Genomic DNA, 20,817 nt, shown 5'->3' with positions numbered 1-20,817 from the left:
TATCATGGCCCAGCTTGAATACAAGTACCAAGTGAGTGCTTGGCATGCAAAGGGAGTACCTTTCAAAAAACACCTATATGTTCCAGAAGTTCATGGAAAGCCATTTTGCAAGCGTGAAGATAAAGGTCATATCTTGAAGGTATACTGTTGAAGTACACATGCAATGTTTTATTTTATTTTCTTAAATTACCAGCGTATTGGTCAGAGTTTGAGAAAAGGTGCATGGCCTGAGGGAGATCAGGCTAGAGAAGTATGAGGAAGCATTGCATGACTCCACTGCAAGATTAACATACTCTGCTCTTTCTGGTGTGTATTATAGAAATGCTAATGATCTAATTGCAGGTATCTGAAAACAATCAGTGGAGGATGTGGAGCGGATATTCAGTAAAATTTTGGTAGCATGGATGGACAAGAAGGGATATGACTTTGAGGCTAGGCACCTGTCAGTTATTCACAACTGGAGGCGTGCATGTGATGAGAGAGGTCTGCCCAGTACACTGCATAGCCAGTTCAGTGGTAATTTCCTCGAATACATTTTGGATGAGCTGATTCCTTAGCATGCAGATGAAGGTCTAGATGATTTTAGTCTCCTAGAAGTAAACCAGTTTACAACTGTGTGACTTGACTGAAATATATATTTCATGTGTACACACAGAAGCATTGATTGAGTCAGGGGTTTTAGCCGGGAGATGCTGGTGGCACTTGTAGCGAACATTGAGACTAGAGAATGGAGGTATCACTACAATGTTGAGACTGGTATACTACCTGAGCATCCTCGAGCCAGTACCACGGATGACGTGGAATGTTTCTGTAGTGTACTCAGAGACACTGTTGGTAAAGATTTTACTTTACAGGAGGTATGTACCATTTAGTGGAAGTTATACACTATAATTCGCATATTTTATATCCAGGTTTTCTATGGTTGGAGGAAGGTCACACACGAGTTCCTCAAAAGAATGGATCCTGACCTACCCTTTTATTATCATACGTCAACTCATACTCGGTTTTATGAGGGAGTCATGCCTGGATTTGATACAAAAACAAGTAAAAATACTGGGCAGAAACGTATCTCAAGATATGAGTTACTGGGTACTAATGACAGGATCACCATGGCTGTTTGTGGTGCCACATCAGTACACACCCAGTTTCATAATGTGCCATTAAAACTCCCCCCACCACCAGGAATACACAATTTAGTTGATTTTGAACATTCTTATTGTGATTCTACAGCCAAAAAATGATTTACTGACAAATAAACTACCGTATATCAATTAAATTTGGCAGTAAACTAAATTTGGCGAATTGGCGATTTGTCACTAAACCGCCAAATTTAAATTTCGCCTATATTATTTTCAAACATTGGGTCAAGCAGTTGTCAGGAACCATGATAGTGGGTTCATAATAGGGATTGCCCATGTTTTTTGCAAAAATCCTAATAGAATGCTCACCTAAAAACCACCTTGAAAAGCATCCTTAAACTCAAAACAACCCTCTGGTGGTTCTTTGCAAGGAGTATAGGTCCACTAGTAAGTATCAAGTGAAAAGGAAACAGCAAGTGTATTTCAGACAAAACTGAAATTTTCCTGTTTGTTCATATTATTATCTAATCCAAAACAGCCAAGCTGTAAAAAAAGTGTGCGGCCCTCAGAAAGCCTATGGTGAAAAAAGATGTGAAATCCAAGGTGGCGGCCAAGAAATGGCTGTGATGGTAGGTTAATGGTAAAAATTTTAATAACGACAATTCAGGTGAATTTTTGTGCCGCTTCACAAAATTTACCTAAATTGTCATTATTAAAATTTTTACCATTAACCTACCATCACAGCCATTTCTTGGCCGCCACCTTGGATTTCACATCTTTTTTCACCATAGGCTTTCTGAGGGCCGCACACTTTTTTTACAGCTTGGCTGTTTTGGATTAGATTTCATTTCTTTTTGTATTTGTATACCCCAAAGCTGGCCTATGGCCAGCTTTGGGACTTTTTTAACCTATGTTTTTTTCTTTACTACAGGAAGAAGAAAAGATGAAGTAGATGTACTTTAAATATTTTATCAGTAAATGTACAAATTATATATACTGTATAATACATATGTAACCGGATTTGCGAAAAGGGGTCTTCCACACACATCCAATTTGCCAACTTTGACAATTGATAACTTCAGATTGGAAAGAGCTATTGCCTTGAATTTTGGACAGTGGTGAGCACCACTATAGCTGAATACGTGGTGAAATGTTCAGGTTAATATGTTACTTAACACTGAGTTATGGTCTCCAACGGTTACGGAATTGGATGTGTGCGAAAGACCCCTTTTCGCAAATCCGGTCACATAATATTATATTGATTACAGAAATCTCCATGGTGGTTTCTTTGTAACTGAACACTCTACAAGGTGACTTCTAATTGCTCTCTCTACAGGGTGAATTGTTTGTAGCTGAACGATCTACAAGGTAACTTCTTCTAGCTGATCTCTCTACAGGGTGATGTGTTTGTAGCTGAATTCTGTATAGGTGATTTGTTTGCAGCTGAGCTCTTTACAGAATGGTTTCTTTGTAGCTGAACTCTCTAAAAGGTAACTTCTTCTAACTGATCTTTCTACAGGGCAATTTGTTTCTGGCAGAATTTTCTACAGGGTGATTTCTTTGCAGCTGAACTCTCTACATGGTCGTTTCTTTGTAGCTGAACTCTCTACAACGTAAATTCTTCTAGCTGATCTCTCTACAGGGAGATTTGTTTGTAGCTGAACTATCTACAAGGTAACTTCTTATAGCTGATCTCTCTACAGGGTGATTTGTTCGTAGTTGAATTCTGTACAGGTGATTTGTTTGCAGCTGAGCTCTTTACAAAATGGTTTCTTTGTAGCTGAACTTTCTCCAAGGTAACTTCTTCTAACTGATCTTTCTACAGGGTGATTTGTTTGTAGCTGAACTATCTACAAGGTAATCTCTTCTAGCTGATCTCTCTACAGGGTGATTTGTTTGTAGCTGAATTCTGTACCAGTGATTTGTTTGCAGCTGAGCTCTTTACAGAATGGTTTCTTTGTAGCTGAACTCTCTACACGGTGATTTGTTTGGTGGGGACTATTCTACGGAACGGAACGGAACGATGGACTAAACCACGGAACGGAACGCTTTCTCAAACTGAAGCTTGCAACTTACCACTGCTGAAACTTCCCTTATAAGTTAGCAGTGGAATCTCCAGTGGGTGGTTAAACATAAGATAAAAAGAATTAACGGATCGATTGTGGGTTTTTGTTGGTTGTCATTAGTAACGAAGTATTATTGTGGGATGAACTGTATCAGTGATGTTCATCCACACGGAAGGGAACTTTATGTGAGCTGTTTTTCTTATTTAGACTTTAGAATACAGTCTGGGCCGGTCTTTCAAGTCATAAGTCAGTGTATAAATAAAGCAAGCAGGAAGATACTGGTAACAGGAAGAGCCAGCTGAATTAAAACTTGAAGAATTTTGTGCAGTGTGTGAGGAGCAAATATTTTGGCAGACCGCAAGGAGGGTATATTCTGCAAACATCACTGAAGTGTATGCATGGAGTTATTTATATATTAACAGCTGGTGCAGTGGACTAATGCTGTATTCAATAGTGAGCTGATTTTATCTGCTGCACAATTCAAGGATGTGTCAGACTGCTAGCCTTGAATCAGGCTAAATGTCAAAACTCCAAGATCAGCCAAATCTCTATTATAAGCCGCATGTGAAACCATGCCCGTAGCCACCAGGCAAATGTGATTTGGACCAGGATGTGTGTGTAATTTCAATGTATCTAGTCAGACCTGAAATGGAACACTTACATTAATTACATACCACCTAAGAATCCTAGGATTTCTTAAGTGTAATATTTCACATGCTTCACTTCAAACAAAACAGGTTAAATTTGTTCCGTCTATTTTCAAGTGATTCCCAGTCCAGCTGGTCCATGAAATTACAATGGGATCACATGTATTTGTTACAGTGCGGGCTGTCCTGTGTTGGATCTACTCTAGAGTTGAGATTTCAAGGTAGACTCACTGCCAATGTACTGACACTAGTACTGTTGTAGCATGTTTAAGTGGAGGACAAATGAAATAGTAATGCTAGATTATTTATGTATACAAATTTTTCATAATGAAATTGATATCCCATTTTGATTTTTACTTCCACTTTGCAACATATTCAAGAGCAAGAAGCTACCACACTTAATCTCCAACCACTGTCATTAATTAACCAAGATCTCACTAGTCTGTAATTCACCTTACTGTAGTGATTTTATTGATTCATCTGTATGTTTTCTTCATTTCCTTTGAAGTTGTACCAAGAGTTCATAATAAGGTGGAGAGTGTCTAACTTGAATGCATTCACCAAACACCCTGCTTAAAGTAACACCTCGGCCTTATTTCAGAGCAAAAGCTTTACCTTCTTCAGCAACTCTAATCAACAGTTTTCCATCCCCCAGTAAAGGTGTTGATTTGATGAAAGGTGAACTTTACACAGGGTGTTTGTACAGGCCATACTGAGAGTTAGACACTCTCCCCCATACAAATCAGTATTACAAACTCTTGGTTGTACAGTATAGGTAAATAAAGATAAGTTTCTCTCCCATCTTATTCTAGGATTTCTATTGACAAGGAAAATTCAATTATTTGTATACAGGCTCAAAATTGAGAAAATATAAAGAAAGTGAATTAATATTATACAGTCAGTTTGCTTTTGGATATTTAATGTCTCCAACCACAACAATAATTCGATGAATCCATGCATCTCATCACTGGTCGTCTGAACATTCTGAAAGTGATACCTCACTCAATCAACCATATATTCTGTTTATTAGACTGAATAAAGTCATGATTACCTAAACAATCACTTAATTAATGTTTTATAATTATCCTATTCCATTTTCCTGGAGGTTCCACTGATAAAATGCAATTTCAGCAATGATAGCAGCTAGCCAAGTTGCAAGTTGATTCAGAAAGCATTCCATTCTGTAAAATAGACCCCATCCAGAATTCAACTCAGTACTCAGGCTGAGATATCTGACAATAGTCCACTACTCTGTTAATGAATCATTGATGTTCACACAATATAGCCTCCTTGAGGTATCTGAATGTTTGCTCCTCACACACTGCACAAAATTCCTTTAGATTCTACTTAGACTGAGTTGATTCAGCTTGTCACCATACTTGTTTCCTTTGTAGTGTAGCTATACACATACTGATTTATGCCGATTAGAAAGGCTGGGCCTCAGACTGTACATTCTAAAGTCAAGTAAGTAAAAATAACTCACATACTAGTAAAAACAAGTCATGCATTAAGTTCCCTACTTGATATATCCGAAGATGAAATCACTGAGTCAGCTATTCCCACAATTAGTACTTCGTTACTAATGACAACCAACAAGAACCCACAATCGATCCTTAAATTCGTTTTATCTTTCTTGGGGTACGTTTGATTACCTGCTGGAAGTGCCACTGATAACTTGTACAGCAATGGTAAGCTGCAAGCTTCAATCTGAGAAAGCATTCCGTTCCGCAGTTTAGTCCATCATTCCGTTCCGTTCCGTTCCGTTCCGTAGAATAGTCCCCACCGATTTGTTTGTAGCTGAAATCCCTACAAGGTAACTTCTTCTAGCTGATCTTTCTACAGGGCGATTTGTTTGTAGCTGAGTTCTCTACAGGGTGTTTGTTTGCAGCTGAATTCTCTATATGGTGGTTTCTTTATAGCTGAACTCTCTACAAGGTGACTTCTTCTAGCTGATCTCTCTACAGGGTGATTTGTTTGTAGCTGAACTCTCTACAGGTGATTTGTTTGTAGCTGAACTCTCTACAAGGCGATACTTCTAGGTGATCTCTCTACAGGATTCCTTGTTTCTAACTGAACTCTCAACAGGGTGATCTGTTCATAGCTGAACTTTCTACTGGGTGATTTGTTTGCAGCTGAACTCTCTAAATGGTGGTTTCTTTGTAGCTGAACTCTCTACAACGTGACTTCTTCTAGCTGAACTCTCTACAAGGTGACTTGTTTCTAGCTGATCTCTCTACAGGGTGACTTGTTTCTAGCTGAACTCTCTACAGGTGATTTGTTTCTAGCTGAACTCTCTACATGGTGGTTTCGTTGTAGCTGAACTCTCCACAAGGTAACTTCTTCTAGCTGATCTTTTTACACTGCATATTTGTTTGTAGCTGAGTTCTCTACAGGGTGATTTGTTTGCAGCTGAACTCTCTACATGGGAGTTTCATTGTAGCTGAATTCTCTACAATGTGACTTCTTCTAGCTGAACTCTCTACAGGGTGACTTGTTTCTAGCTGAACTCTCTATAGGTGATTTGTTTGCAGCTGAACTCTCTACATGGTGGTTTCTTTGTAGCTGAACTCTCTACAAGGTAACTTCTTCTAGCTGATCTTTCTACAAGGTGATTGAGTTTTTTGCAGCTGAACTCTTTACATGGTGGTTGCTTTGTAGCTGAACTCTCTAAAAGGTGACTTCTTCTAGCTGAACTCTCTACAGGATGATTTGTTTGCAGCTGAACTCTCTACGTGGTAGTTTCTTCTAGCTGATCTCTCTACAGGTTGATTTGTTTGTAGCTGAACTCTCTACATGATGGTTTCTTTGTAGCTGAACTCTCTACAAGGTGATTTCTTCTATAGCTGATCTTTCTACAGGGTGATTTGTTTGTAGTTGAACTCTCTACATGATAGTTTCTTTGTAGCTGAACTCTCTACAAGGTGATTTCTTCTATAGCTGATCTTTCTACAGGGTGATTTGTTTGTACCTGAACTATCTACATGATGGTTTCTTTGTAGCTGAACTCTCTACAAGGTAACTTCTTCTAGCTGATCTCTCTACAGGACAATTTGTTTGTACCTGAACTCTCACATGATTGTTTCTTTGAAGCTGAACTCTCTACAAGGTGATTTCTTCTATAGCTGATCTTTCTACAGGGTGATTTGTTTGTAGCAGAACTCTCTACAAGGAAACTTCTTCTAGCTGATCTCTCTACAGGGAGATTTGTTTGTAGCTGAACTCTCTATACATGATTTGTTTGTGGCTGAATTCTCTACATGATGGTTTCTTTGTAGCTGAACTCTCTACAAGGTAACTTCTTCTAGCTGATCTCTTTACAGGGTGAATTGTTTGTAGTTGAACAATCTACAAGGTAACTTCTTCTAACTGATCTCTCTATAGGGTGATTTGTCTGTAGCTGAACTCTCTACAAGGAAACCTCTTTTAACTGAGCTCTGTACAGGGTGAATTGTTTGTAGCTGAACTATCTACAAGGTAACTTCTTCTAGCTGATCTCTCTACAGGGTGATTTGTTTGTCGCTGAATTCTGTATAGGTGATTTGTTTGCAGCTGAGCTCTTTACAGAATAGTTTCTTTGTAGCTGAACTCTCTACAAGGTAACTTCTTCTAGCTGATGTATTTACAGGGTCACTAGTTTGTAGCTGAATTCTCTACATTGTGGTTTCTTTGTAACTGAACTATCTATAAGGTGACATCTTCTAGCTGATCTTTCAACAGGGTGATTTGTTTGTAACTGAACTCTCTACAAGAAAACTTCTTCTAACTGATGTCTGAACAGGGTGAATTGTTTATAGCTGAACTCTCTACAGGGTGACTTGTTTGTAGCTGATCTCTATACAGGTTACTTATTTCTAACTGATCTCTTGAATTCTGTTCAGGGTGACTGCTCTATTAGGATGACTGCTCTATTAGAGTATCTCGATCTCGCACTTGCTACATCAAGTTGGATTTCGTGTTATAACTCTGTGGCTTTAAGTCTGATTTTTCTACACCATTGAAGAGCTTTTCTAAGATGATAACTCCATCTGTACAGCGATTTTCAAAGCATTACCCCAAGTGGTTTATCTGGTGGGCGTGGCAAGCATAATAATAATAATAATAATAATTAGCTAATCTCGATTGCGTAATTGTTACACACTGTTGATTTTTTCGCTGTATCTTCCTGGTTTTTAGCTCGATTTCTTTCAAACCACAAAAGGTTTGAGGTTCAATAGTTAACCTATTCATCCACCGATTTTCAGCTTCTTCCCATACGCGGTTTACCCTGTAGGCGTGACAACATATTGGTGTTATTTTTAGTGCATAATCGCTCATAACTCTTTGCCTGTTTATGGTATTCCAGCCAAAGTTGGTACAGAGATGCGCCTTTATACCCCCCTTCTGTGTGCCAAATTTCAAGGCAATCGGATAATGCGTTCGCGTTTTATAGCAGTTTTTGTAAGTGTGCGAAAAGAGGAAGAAAAATAAGAAGAAAAAAAACGAAGAAACTAAGCCAATTTTTGAAGTCGCATATCTCAGGAATGCCTGAAGCAATTTCGCTCAAATTTGGAATGTGGAGTACTGAAGTTGGAGGGAATGTACACAGCAAAATTTGTCTTGTTTCATCAAGGCAGCACAGAGCTACAGAGGTGCGAAAATTGCGTTTTCTTTCTTCCTGTCAATATACTCACGGGGTTGCGCGCCGGCTTCTTGGGCCGCACGACACACTACCGTGTGTCTTGATATTTTATTGAGTTAACCAAACCATACATATACAGAGCTGAAAAAAGCATTAGAGATACATGCAGTTACATTAATTAACTAAGAAAGTATCAATGTTAATTGTAGATGTTAATTGTAGGTTAGTCTCTTAGTAGAACACTTCTCATGATCCTGCACGAGCCCAAAAGCGCCACTTTCTGTAATTTAGAAATCATCTTCATAATAGCATCTTCAACTATACTCTGAAGGGTAGCTCTTAATTCTGATGAGATCAGGCCAGTGATCGATATGAGAATTAATTATTGTTCTTACTTATTCATAATATTATTCTTTCACAGGGATAGCGATCGAAGTTTACAAGGAGAATCCTGGGATAAAAAGTAGCAAGGCTTGCTGAATGGATCATTGTGCGTGTCCATGACCTATTTTTTAATTTCGTTTTCAGATGGAAACAGCCCAAACCGGGCTGTTTCTTCTTGCCAAAATGCCACATATCAAAACTTGTGTAAGATATTCCGGATTTCCGAATGGGTTATGCCTGTTTCGTATAAAGTAACACCGTCTTCTAAACTGAAGGCACCATAACTGACTTCCGCGTACTTAGATACGAAGTTTGGTTTATCAGAATGGAACCATCTAGCCAATTGTGACAATAGCTACTCCCTATAGATTTCATTACTTGTGCCCTTGTTCTCGATGCTCCAAGACTCCTGTACCAAGCAATTATAGTTATTCCTTGATGAAAGGCGATTCAATTCATATGTAAGTTCTTTGTGTAGTAACGAAGGGGAAGCTAAAAAGGAACCTTGTACTGTGAAATTTACGTGTTCAGAATGCCCGTAAAAACACGTATTTTAAAACATATTTCTGTAAACTAACCTGTTTAACAATTTGTAACGTCAGAGTCTTGTAGACCTTATTCATTTAGAACAGTAAGAGCCCTCTGATGTCACGCGAAGCCATACAAGGCTCCCTATTTGCCATGGTGATGGTCTTTCGAACGCCATTTTGAGTTTTTTAAAACTGGGCGAGCACAACAGTTGCTATCATGTTACCATAGTTATGGCACTGCAAATGGCAAATTTGGCGGAGAATTGTGATGTTACTATGGTTTTGGTACTGCAAATGGCAAATATTGGCGGACAACTCCTTCACAACGGGTTGTAAGCGCTATGAAATTAATTCAGTGAATAAGGTCTATTAAGCATCCTTCGCTGCGTAGAATGATACCAATTTGGTTGAGGATATCAACTTGTAAATTGGGATTTTCCTGCCGAGATAATTAAATTTTCCAATAGGTTAATGTATGGAGTGTGTATTATGTCATCATCAGCAGTAAATAACTGTCACTATGGCGACATTTTTCCACTATGATTTGTACAGTCGGAATTGGATAGAGAAATTCAAGGGCTTTCTTTTATTGTATGCATGGTGTCCTGTAGAGATTTCGTGTGTTAAAGGTTGTAAATTACTGTTTTGTGTGTAGTGTAAAATACATGTATTTTGTATTGGACAACGAATGATGAGATTTTATGATCAGCCTGTTTTACCAAGTTGAGGTTTCAAAAAAGATATTAGATTTATTCAGTGCATAAAATAATTTTAACAGTTTAACCCAATGTTTTGAAAACTTTTAATGTTGACCATCTGAAAATGCTTGACATGACAAATCCCATATATGTCATATGTTTTGATATTACAGTCGAGAAGCCATACAAGATCGCACTCAAAGTTAATTTTTTTGGTGTGCGCTGCTTGTGGCTAATAGAATCTGTCTTTGTTAAACTCAGTATAGGCCAGGAAGCTTAATCTGGGCTGATGACTTTATTGCACGGTGGTTTTTTAGCTCCGTGATTATTGTACATGCGCGGGTTATCCAGATTAAATACTCTAATAGAGCAGTCATGTAAATACTCTAATAATGCAGTCAAGTGTAACAATAATTCTTGCACTGAATTTGACAGCTATTAAAGGCACCAGTAATGTAATTGTAGCTCATATTGGGAGACTCTCAGTCTATATGCACATCAGTTTCATGTTTGTACTGAAACATTGACGGCATTACTATGCAGAATGCAAAATTACACTATTCACCACAGTCTTCATTATCAATCAAAGAAATCCATGTTAATGTGTACACATGATAATGTTGTCAATAGCGTGAGAAGATATTGTTGTCAATAGCGTGAGAAGATATTGCTGAGGTGATGATATGTTCCAACAACTTGCAGCAAATACTAGCCAATGATATAGGTCTATAGTTCGATGGATTAGTACACTGGCCTTTCTTGTATACTGGTGTTACATATGCCCTCTTCCAGTCTGAAGGGAGTTCACCCTGATGTATAATGCAGTCAAGTGTATAACAACAATCCTTGCACTGAATTTGACAGCTATTAAAGGCACCAGTAATGTAAATTGTAGCTCATATTAGGAGACTCTCAGTCTGTATGCACATTGCAATTTGATCAGTTTCATGTGCGTACTGAAATGTTGATGGTGTTACTATGCAGAATGCAAAATTACAGTATTCACCACAGTCTTCTTCATAATCTATTACTGGATTAATAAAAAGTACACAAAGTAGATGAACAAAAAATTGGAAATTTTAAAATGGGAATAGGGATCGCTGAAAAAAGCCACGAAACAAGAAGGGATCGCTGGGATGGTAAATGTAAACCACAAATCCCTATTTTGACTCACTTCAAAATGACAGAGCATGTAACTAATGATTTATGACAGAGAGTCATAAATCATTAGTTACATGCTCCTGACAGAGAGTCTCCATACTTACGTTTCTTTGTACTGCCCATGCACTTAAATATTATTGAATGCGTAATGGCAGGGATGGCATCAGTGTTGCTGGTATCATCATCGTCTTCTTCGTTGGATTCCTCAGCAACATCTTCATCAGAAAAATTTAAACTTTCCTTGTCATCACATAAATCTTCATCCAGCCAAGTCCAGTTCCACATCACAAACACTCTATTTCCATCATAAAGTTGACAGTTCTCTGTGTTGACAGATCTTTCAAATTCTTCTTTCTATAAAGTACAAACAATGTACATATCAGTTTATTGCTATTATATAAACACACATGAAATTACAAATACCTCGATTATAAAAGCATTTTCGTAACTAAACTCGATCTTGGCAACTGCAGGCAAAGGTTTATCCAACATAATACATTTTCTTGCAAAACCGTCAAAGAGCACTGTATACAAGAAGGTATCGCCCTTCACCAAGACGTTAATGTCCATATTAGTGAACAGTCACACACTAGGTCACATGAGACTCGAAGGTATGTAATAGATGAATTTCATAATAAGAGATTTTAAACTGTTGCCCCTAGCAACCTGAATTTTACATTATTTTGTGGGTGTGAATGTCAAAAGTAATGTCTTCAATTTTTAAAAGGATAACATATATAGGTCTGGTGAAACTATACAAATTACTAGACAGCGTTTAATACTGTACCACATAGAATCTATGGCTGTAGTACTAAGCAGGGCTGGAGCCCACAGTGACACTGTCTGGCATTGGTTGGACCACTTTTTAGCTACTTGAATTTGTAAGATATAGATCGAGATACTCCGGTCATCATAATCTAATCCAAAACAGCCAAGCTGTAAAAAAAAGAGTGCGGCCCTCAAAAAGGCTATGGTAAAAAAAGATGTGAAATCCAAGGTGGCGGCCAAGAAATGGCTGTGATAGTAGGTTAATGGTAAAAATTTTAATAACAACAATTCAGGTGAATTTGGTGCCGCTTGGTCTTGGCACAAAATTCACCTGAATTGTTGTTATTAAAATTTTTACCATTAACCTACCATCACAGCCATTTCTTGGCCGCAACCTTGGATTTCACATCTTTTTTCACCATAGCCTTTCTCAGGGCCGCAATCTTTTTTTACAGCTTGGCTGTTTTGGATTAGATTTCACTTCTTTTTGTATTTTTATACCCCAAAACATAGGCCAGCTTTAGGGCTTTTTAACCTATCATTTTTTCTTTACTACAGGAAGAAGAAAATATGAAGCAGGGTGATTTCTTTGTAGCTGACCTCTCTGCAAGGTGATCCTTCTAGCTGATCTCTCTACCGGATGACTTGTTTGTAGCTGAACTCTCTACAAGGTAATTTCTTCTAGCTGATCATAGCTGAACTCTCTACAGGGTGATTTGTTTGTAGCTGAACTCTCTACAAGGTAACTTCTTCTAGCTGATCTTTCTACAGGGTAATTTGTTTGTAGCTGAATTCTCTACAGGGCGCAACTGAACTCTCTACATGGTAGTTTCTTTGTAGCTGAACTCTCTACAATATAACTTCTTCTAGCTGAACTCTCTACAGGATGACTTGTTTCTAGCTGATCTCTGTACAGGGTGACTTGTTCCTAGCTGAACTCTCTACAGGTGATTTGTTTGCAGCTGAACTCTCTTACATGGTGGTTTCTTTGTAGCTGAACTCTCTACAAGGTGACTTCTTCTAGCTGATCTATCTACAGGATGACTTGTTTCTAACTGAACTCTCTACAGTGTGATCTGTTCATAGCGGAACTTTCTACTGGGTGATTTGTTTGCAGCTAAACTCTTGCATGATTGTTTCTTTGTAACTGAACTCTCTACAAGGTAACTTCTTCTACCTGATCTCTCTACAGGGCAATTTGTTTGTAGCTGAATTCTCTACGCAGGGTGGTTTATTTGAGCTGAACTCTCTACATGATGGCTTCTTTGTAGCTGAACTCTCTATTAGGTACCTTCTTCTAGCTGATCTGACTACAGGGCGACTTGTTTGTAGCTGAATTCCCTACAGAATAACTTGCAATGTAATATTACTAAGTAAATTATAAATACAGCTGAATGCTTTATTAGGGTGACTGTTCTATTAGAGTATTTCGATCTCGCATTTGCTGCACGTAGTTGCTTTTCGAATCATAACTCAGTGATTTGTAACCCGATTCTTCTGTACCACTGCAAGGACTTTCTATGATGATTATTCCAGCTATATACTGATTTTCATCTCGTTGCTCTAAGTGGTTTGCCTGGTAGACACGAAAACTAATAGTTTTTTATTCATAAGGCCAATGAAACTTGATTACCAGTTTCTCGCTCAGATTTTTGAAAATTTGATGCGGGCGGGCGGTTATTATTCATTATTTTTCCAAAAGCACAACACACATCCAAACATGAAGATTTTTGCCAAAAAACAGTGAGATCTACACTGATTACTCTTGTATTAAATAGCTAAGGTACGTTACTAATCTATAACAAGTGATTTTTCCATTAGAGTATAGCTGATTGCTCTATTAGAGTAAAAGTGACCGTTCTATTAGAGTATTTCGATCTGAAATACCAATAATGAAATTCCATGCGGGTGTATCAAAAGCATGCGGGCGATGACGCGAAACTGCTAATCAAGTTTCATTGGCCTAAAAATCGATCGCGTAATTTTGACACAGGTTGGGTTTTGTGTCATATCGCCATGGTCTTTATCCCGATTCCTTTCAAACCACAAAAAGGGGGTAGTGCTAAAAGCCGGAACGGAACCAATTGGGGGGCGCGCCAAGTAGAAGAATCATTTGAGACAGATTTTGCATCGTTTCCAACTGCCACATAGTGACTAGAATTGTGCTAGAGTTCATTTCCTTCCACTTATATGCAAGCTAGAAATCGCACTCTCGAAGTTTCTATTTAATGCCCGCCACGTAGCGTGTTGTGCTCTTACCAATCCATCAAATTCTGTTTAATTCTGATGTAGAATTGCTTCCTTAACATTCTAAAAGGTAAACTACTGTCGTATTTTCATATTATAGTCGTGTCCAACTCTTCAGAAACAGCGAGGATGGTTTTCTGAAGTCTGCCAGCATGGGCAATAATTTACGACAGTTAACCACAGTGTATGTTAGTGGCTGTGAATCATATGCTTACAAAATAATAGTTTAGCAGGTTAAATGATAGTTTTTCAGCGTAGGTAATTGCAAAACGCTTTCGTGCAGTGGGCATTAAATAGAAACTTCGAGCGAGCGATTTCTAGCATGCTTACAAGTAGAAGAAAACTAACTTCAGCACAATTCTAGTCACTATGTAATGGTAAGAAACGGTGTACAATCTGCAAAAAACGATTTATTCACTTGGCGCGCGCCCCGTTCCATTCCGTTCCGGCTTTTAGCACTACCCACAAAAAGGCACTCCTACGATGGTTGCTCCATCTACATATCAATTTTCAACTGATTCCTCCAAGGGGTTTACCCTGTAGGCGTGACAGACCTTCGACCTTATTTTACGCAAATAATCGGTCATAACTCCGTAAATGTTCATTGGATTGCTACCAAAGTAGGTACGGAGATCCGCCTTAATGAGCCCTTTAAGTGTGCCAATTTGCAGCCCAATCCGAGCACGCATTCGTGTTTTATGGCGAATTTTTCGAAGTGTGCGAAATGAAGAAGAAAAAAACCAAGAAATTAAAAAACGGAATTTTGTTCGCTCGTATCTACGGAAATGGGTTTCGTTACTTTCACATCGTTTGATGCCCCACGTAAAATTACGTAACAACATTGCGTTAGAGGCGCTTTAATAAAATAATTATTAAGCACTGACTGAGACACGCGAGGACACGCTTTATCAAACCAGATTCTAATGGGGAGAGGTAACAGCAGCCAGCTAGTGATCTGTGACTAAGGGGTCTGTCAGAATAACAGAGGTAAGTAATGTATGCAGCAGTATGTATCACATCACCACCAAGATCACTTTAATATGCCTGGTTGTAATGTTTTATGCTGCAATACCGCTATTAATGCTATGAACAGAACTCTTAACACAGACATGGTAACAATTTCCTTCACTCCAGATATATTTCAACCTGCCTTGGTCAATTATAGTAAGGCCAGAGGCTCAGATTGTCCCATGCAGTTGCAGTGGTGTTGATGGTTTTGCAGCAGTATTCATAGTTGAAGTATTCTTTACTAGAGGAATAGCATAACTGTAGCTAATGGATAATACTGTAGCCTCTTTCCCAAGGGTCTGAAACTCACATAATATTACAATTTCTGAAACAGTTTTTGTTACTTTCACATTGTTTGATGCACCTCTACATACCATTATGTAACAACACTACATTATAGGCACATTGATAAAGCACTGAAACACGTCAAACTCAATAGGTGACAGCAGCCAGTCTTGTGATGACTGAAGATGATGTGCGACTAATTGGTCTGCCAGGATAACAGAGGTATGTATGCATTATGTATCACATCACCTCTGTTACCTTCCATTATCCTTGAGTGTACTGTTTTAAAAATGCTATGAACAGAATTCTTAGCACAAGCATGGTGATAATTTACTTCAGGGATATTTCAACCTACTGGTGACCATCTTTTAATAGGGACCTAGTGTACGTTTGTTTCACTGAGGTGTCACACAAGCACTCACTATTGGATGATCTGCGTCAAAGACAAAATTTACCTTAGCCTTTGACCTGACTTGAATGCATCTTCCTGAAATTTTGTCTGCTGTTTTTAGGCTTAATTGTTAGGTTTTCATTGGATGTGGCCATTTAGCATTTTAAAAAGTTAGTATAACTAGCTATAGTAAACCAAGAAAGCTGCTGTCTGGGCCATGTGAGCCAGCTAGATATAAATCCGTACACCTTCATTGTTATTTAAGTGTTGAAGCTATTTAGGTTTATTATGTCCATTTACCAAACACACCAGTCCTGTGCTTTAAAATTTCTTAATACATCCTATCTATATAACCAGGGGAGTAGGACAAGACCACGTGAATGCGTAATAATGTTGCACAATTATTTAAAGTATTTCATGTGAACTGAATAGACCCTGTACAAAAAGTAGAGGAAGGGGCTTGATACATATTTTGCTCTATTTAGTTTGTTGCTTGTAGTGGTGTGATTCATGATTGGAAAGATGCTGCTGTTATGGCAAGGGCTAAAAGGGGGGCTAGTTGTGGCCAAAAAGCTAGTCGTAAATGACTTTTGGCTAGTTGCAAATGGTGATTGGGCTAGTTCTAAAATTTAGACAAAATAGCCAGGTTTACTACAGGAAAGTATACTTACGTATTGTACCTCTTAACTCTTTTACAATTTACCACAGGGATTTGACTAAAAGTCTAAAGATACATCTTGAGATAGCCATTTTCAAAAATTTTCTATTTCATGGTCTACTACTCTGATTAAAAATTACCTTACTAGTTTTAATTTCTTTCTTACAGTTCACTATAAACTGAAAATCAACACATTCATCAAATCAATGCTTTCATGTACATAATTATATACATAGTTATTTTGTCCCTTCAGCTTGCTAATTATTTCCAGATCTCACTCATTCTCTAAAATCATTTTCAGGTTCAATCATGGCACACTTATGTTTCAAAATTCTTGGGGAGTATGCCCAGACCCCTAGAAATCCCTCTTTACTGCCACTTTGTCTCATGACTTTCATGTCAACAGTAACAGTAGGCATCAATGATTACAATACAATCGTTGTTGTATGATCTATATTACTTTCAACAGGTAGTATGACTATGGTTTAATAAAATATTTTTGTTAGTGCTTTGTAGTGCACGTGATCTTGTCTTACCCCTCTGATCTACAACTGTGAAAGATGCATCATTGAAATCACAGTGAAATTGTTTCAGAGCTTTGAAACATTTTAAGTTTTTCTATCTCGTAAATTTTAATATTTATTTATAGGTAACTCTGAGTTTTAACACTTCTTCTCATCTCCCACTGTAGTGATATTTTGTAGTCTTGACTGTTGACTGTGAGTTTGACCACAATCACAGATTGAGATTGACTTAGTAAGTGATACGTGATACCCCTAGTGTTTTGTTTTATAAGCCTAGCACTACAATTAAACAGGTGATTCTGAAGTCACAGTCTAACCCCCTCCACCATACTCCAAATAACCCACACCCTGTTTGCCCATTGTAATCTATAACATCTGGGTTTTGCACCACTAGCAACTGTAGCAGGCTATCTGTCATTGTTACCAAACAACCAACAACATACTTAGTAACCATAGATACAAGACAATAACCATACGTAAGTCCAGGAGCACGACTACCTGAAAACTTACATTCAAAAGTGAATAGAAAATAATGAAAGACTAAATACAACAATGGAGAGTGAGGGCTAGCAACAAGAAATCAAAACGTAAAAATTTTGAACCATCCAGCACCAAGATGATTCAGGGAAAAACCCACTGGGTTTTACCCATATACGCATGTTACGCACATCAGTAATGACTGAGTTTCTTTCTGTAGCTATGTATGTGTTCACTTCTTCATTTTGATGACAGTAGTGACTTTCCATGTAGAATTCTGCCGTTCTCCTAATACAAATGTCATTTTGTAAAGTTTTTTTTAGACATACTCTGTAAAATGAAATACAATAGTAATTATTTTGTTTGTGTTTGTTAATGCAGGTAGCAATGATTTCATCGTCTAATTGTGGGTCAGTCATGACTACTCGCACAGCAGGCGAAATTGGCCAGTATCTCCTCGTATTGTACACAGAACTCTATCATCAAGGGTGACTTTTTTTGCTGAAGAGCTGCAGCATTTGCAATAGTGTGATGCTAGACTGTGGTACATCGCTCAATAACTTTTTGTTCCAAGTTTTATGTACATGCTGTAACTGATCATATTATTGTTGTTTAAATATCACATCTTTTTATTTACAAATAACTAACCCTTTGTTATCACATCTTTATAGTAGATCCAATTTTACCGTAACTTCTTTCTGTAACAGAACATGTACAGTATGTTACCTCTATTACATTCAGATGGTAGCCCTAATAATTTATGAATGGAATGTGGCTTATTCGTAGTAATGCTTGACCTGCTAAAACACCCTGAAGCTTTTATTTCAAATGTCCTACGTGGTCTGACAATTTCACTGTTATATGTACCAGGAAACACGCCATTTGGTCTTCTTTTCTGAATTTGGAACCAAACCATTATTTCTTTATTTATTTATTATACTGGACAGTCTGTAATTATTGATGCATCCAGTGGGGGAGGGGAATGTATAATCAATAGAGACACTAACAATAATGTTCATGTAAGTTTAGACAGTTCAAGAGTGTCATTATCTACAACTTCATAATTATCATTTGTACACTCAGTCAGATTGTTATCACCAGGAACTTGTCGCTTCTCCAACAGAGGGGACATTACTTGTTCTAAGTACGATTTCACCATTAAGTATTATTCACAACCTTTCCGTAGTTGACTCTCCAACAAACCCCATACATATTCACTGTACACAGAATCACAACTGCACTTTACCTTTGATTTAAACCCCTGGGTTACCATACATGAATTGGATCACTTCATCTGAAGCCTATACGTACTTAATGTCCCTAGCAGTGCAAAACACGCTGTGCTGTACATGATACGAAAGCAATGGATTTTTAAACAACATTTTGGTCTAATAAATACAGTAGTTACAGTTGTACAGGAGCAGCTTTACATAGTAATAGCATGTTTCAAGCCTTAGTGAAGGGGGAAAGGGTCCTGATGTAGGGAAAGAGAATAGTGCATGTGCTGAATTGTCGCTGCTAAATATAGTGCAGACCAGCTAAATAAATTACTTCACACTTGGACACGCTAACATGGTCCACATTCTGTGGGTATGCCTTACAATGACAGTGTACAGGACAAAGTTCTTGTAAACAATTTCAATTTAGTACATACTGTAACAGTATAGTTGGTATTTTGAAGGCACACACATGTTGCTGTACCTTAATTTGTTTGCTATTGATTATGGAGGATGATTTGATACCTACCAACTGAGGCGATTCACTTGGTTTGTCTTTTAACTCAGACTCTACTGATTATGTGCAGTGTAACACCATTTTGCAGTAAATGTACTTGAAATTTAACTGTTAGACTGGAGTGATTCAATTATATCTAATCACGAGCAAGAGTTGAACTTGCACACGCTGGATAACAAATGGCAGAAATGATAACCCTCTTGAGTTTACTTAATATTGGGACAGTCTGTACTAATATATTGCAGGTCCCTATGGTGAATGGGTGAATCCCCCCAATTCCCTGTATCCCACCAGTCCCAACATAAGCAGTCCATTGTGTTTATGTTATGAAGTAACAGCTGCTCGTGCCTAATTGTATAAAATAACAAAGGTTATCTGCATGCACAACATGGGGCAGGGTACAAAACCTTGCACGAGACTGTACTATCAGCAAAGATTGCAAATGTAATTTAATGCCAATATTCCTGTATTAACTAATTCAATGAAATATTAAAAATTAATTTAAGGTGTTTAATCAAGCAATACAGCTACTCAACCTATACAGCTACTCAACCTATACAGCACTGTGCATGACAATAAATGGATTTCAGTGGCTGCTTTGAGCTTCAGTAATGGTGGAGTAATATATAACATACACTTGTAGAATGGCATGACCCACACACTATAGCTAACTGTCACAAATGAAAGGCAGACAGCGCTGCACAGATGATTAGGTATGCAGATATTTAACAAAGTTTTACAGATACAACAGGAAGTACTGACGAAAGAAAAATTTGAAGAATTCACAATATTATTAATCAGCTTTGACGAAATAAAATTTGACGAAAAGCAAAAAAAATAACAGGTCTAAACACTGATTTTTGAGGTGCTTATTGGACAAATTAACCAATTTGTCAAATTTTACTTTTGTAAATTTACAGTTAATATTGTTTCAGAAATTGTACTATAGTATTATCCAATAGCTACATAGTTATGCCCACAGGCAATTCTAAGGGGAAGGGGGGGGGGGATTCTGTAGGTCTAGTTCAACTACCAACACTGCAAAACCATCAACACCACTGCAACTGCATGGGACAATCTAAGCCTCTGCCCCTCTACTGGCAAGTTGAAATATATCTGGACTATAGGAATTATCACCATGTCTATGTTAAGAATTCTGTTCATAGCATTGTAGCATAAAACATTACAACCAGGCAAACAGTGGTGATCTTGGTGGTGATGTGATACATACTCATGCATACATAACTCACTACAGTTATCCTGGCAGACCCCTTAGTAGCACGTCATCACAGGCCACTGGCTGCTGTCACCTCTCCCCAGAATCGAGGTTTGATAAAGCGTGTCAGTGTGCTTAATAATTATTATTTTATAAAAGCGCCTATAGCGCAGTGTTGTTACGTAATTTTACGTAGGGCATCAAACGATGTGAAAGTAACGAAACCCCTACGCCTACGGAAATAGTCTCGCGTGGCCAGACCGCTATTTCAGCGCAGGGGCTTATCGATTAGAGATTATAAGCGCCCTCGCAGAAAAGGACCAGAC

The 20,817-nt window shown here is 38.0% G+C and overlaps 2 long non-coding RNA genes across 3 annotated transcripts; one reads left to right on the top strand and one right to left on the bottom strand.

Moving 5' to 3' along the window:
* The first annotated feature begins 218 nt into the window (after positions 1-218).
* LOC136262598 (uncharacterized) lies at positions 219-18,234 on the top strand. 2 transcript variants are annotated; one of them, XR_010704241.1, is made up of 5 exons: positions 219-596; positions 656-857; positions 912-1,044; positions 15,607-15,713; positions 17,923-18,234. It is a non-coding gene; the product is annotated as an uncharacterized lncRNA (long non-coding RNA). The 2 variants fall into 2 exon arrangements; XR_010704240.1 differs by lacking the exons at positions 219-596; positions 656-857; positions 912-1,044 and adding an exon at positions 14,395-15,185 and having other exon boundaries at positions 17,923-18,232.
* Positions 17,242-20,690, bottom strand: LOC136262597 (uncharacterized). Its single transcript, XR_010704239.1, has 3 exons — positions 20,526-20,690; positions 18,190-18,239; positions 17,242-18,134 (listed from the first exon to the last, which is right to left on the bottom strand). It is a non-coding gene; the product is annotated as an uncharacterized lncRNA (long non-coding RNA).
* Positions 20,691-20,817: the final 127 nt, after the last annotated feature.

Source organism: Dysidea avara, chromosome 7 (genome assembly GCF_963678975.1).
Source record: "Dysidea avara chromosome 7, odDysAvar1.4, whole genome shotgun sequence".
NCBI lineage: Eukaryota > Metazoa > Porifera > Demospongiae > Dictyoceratida > Dysideidae > Dysidea > Dysidea avara.
Note: the sequence above shows the minus strand (reverse complement) of the source record. Positions and strands in the feature narration are given on the sequence as shown.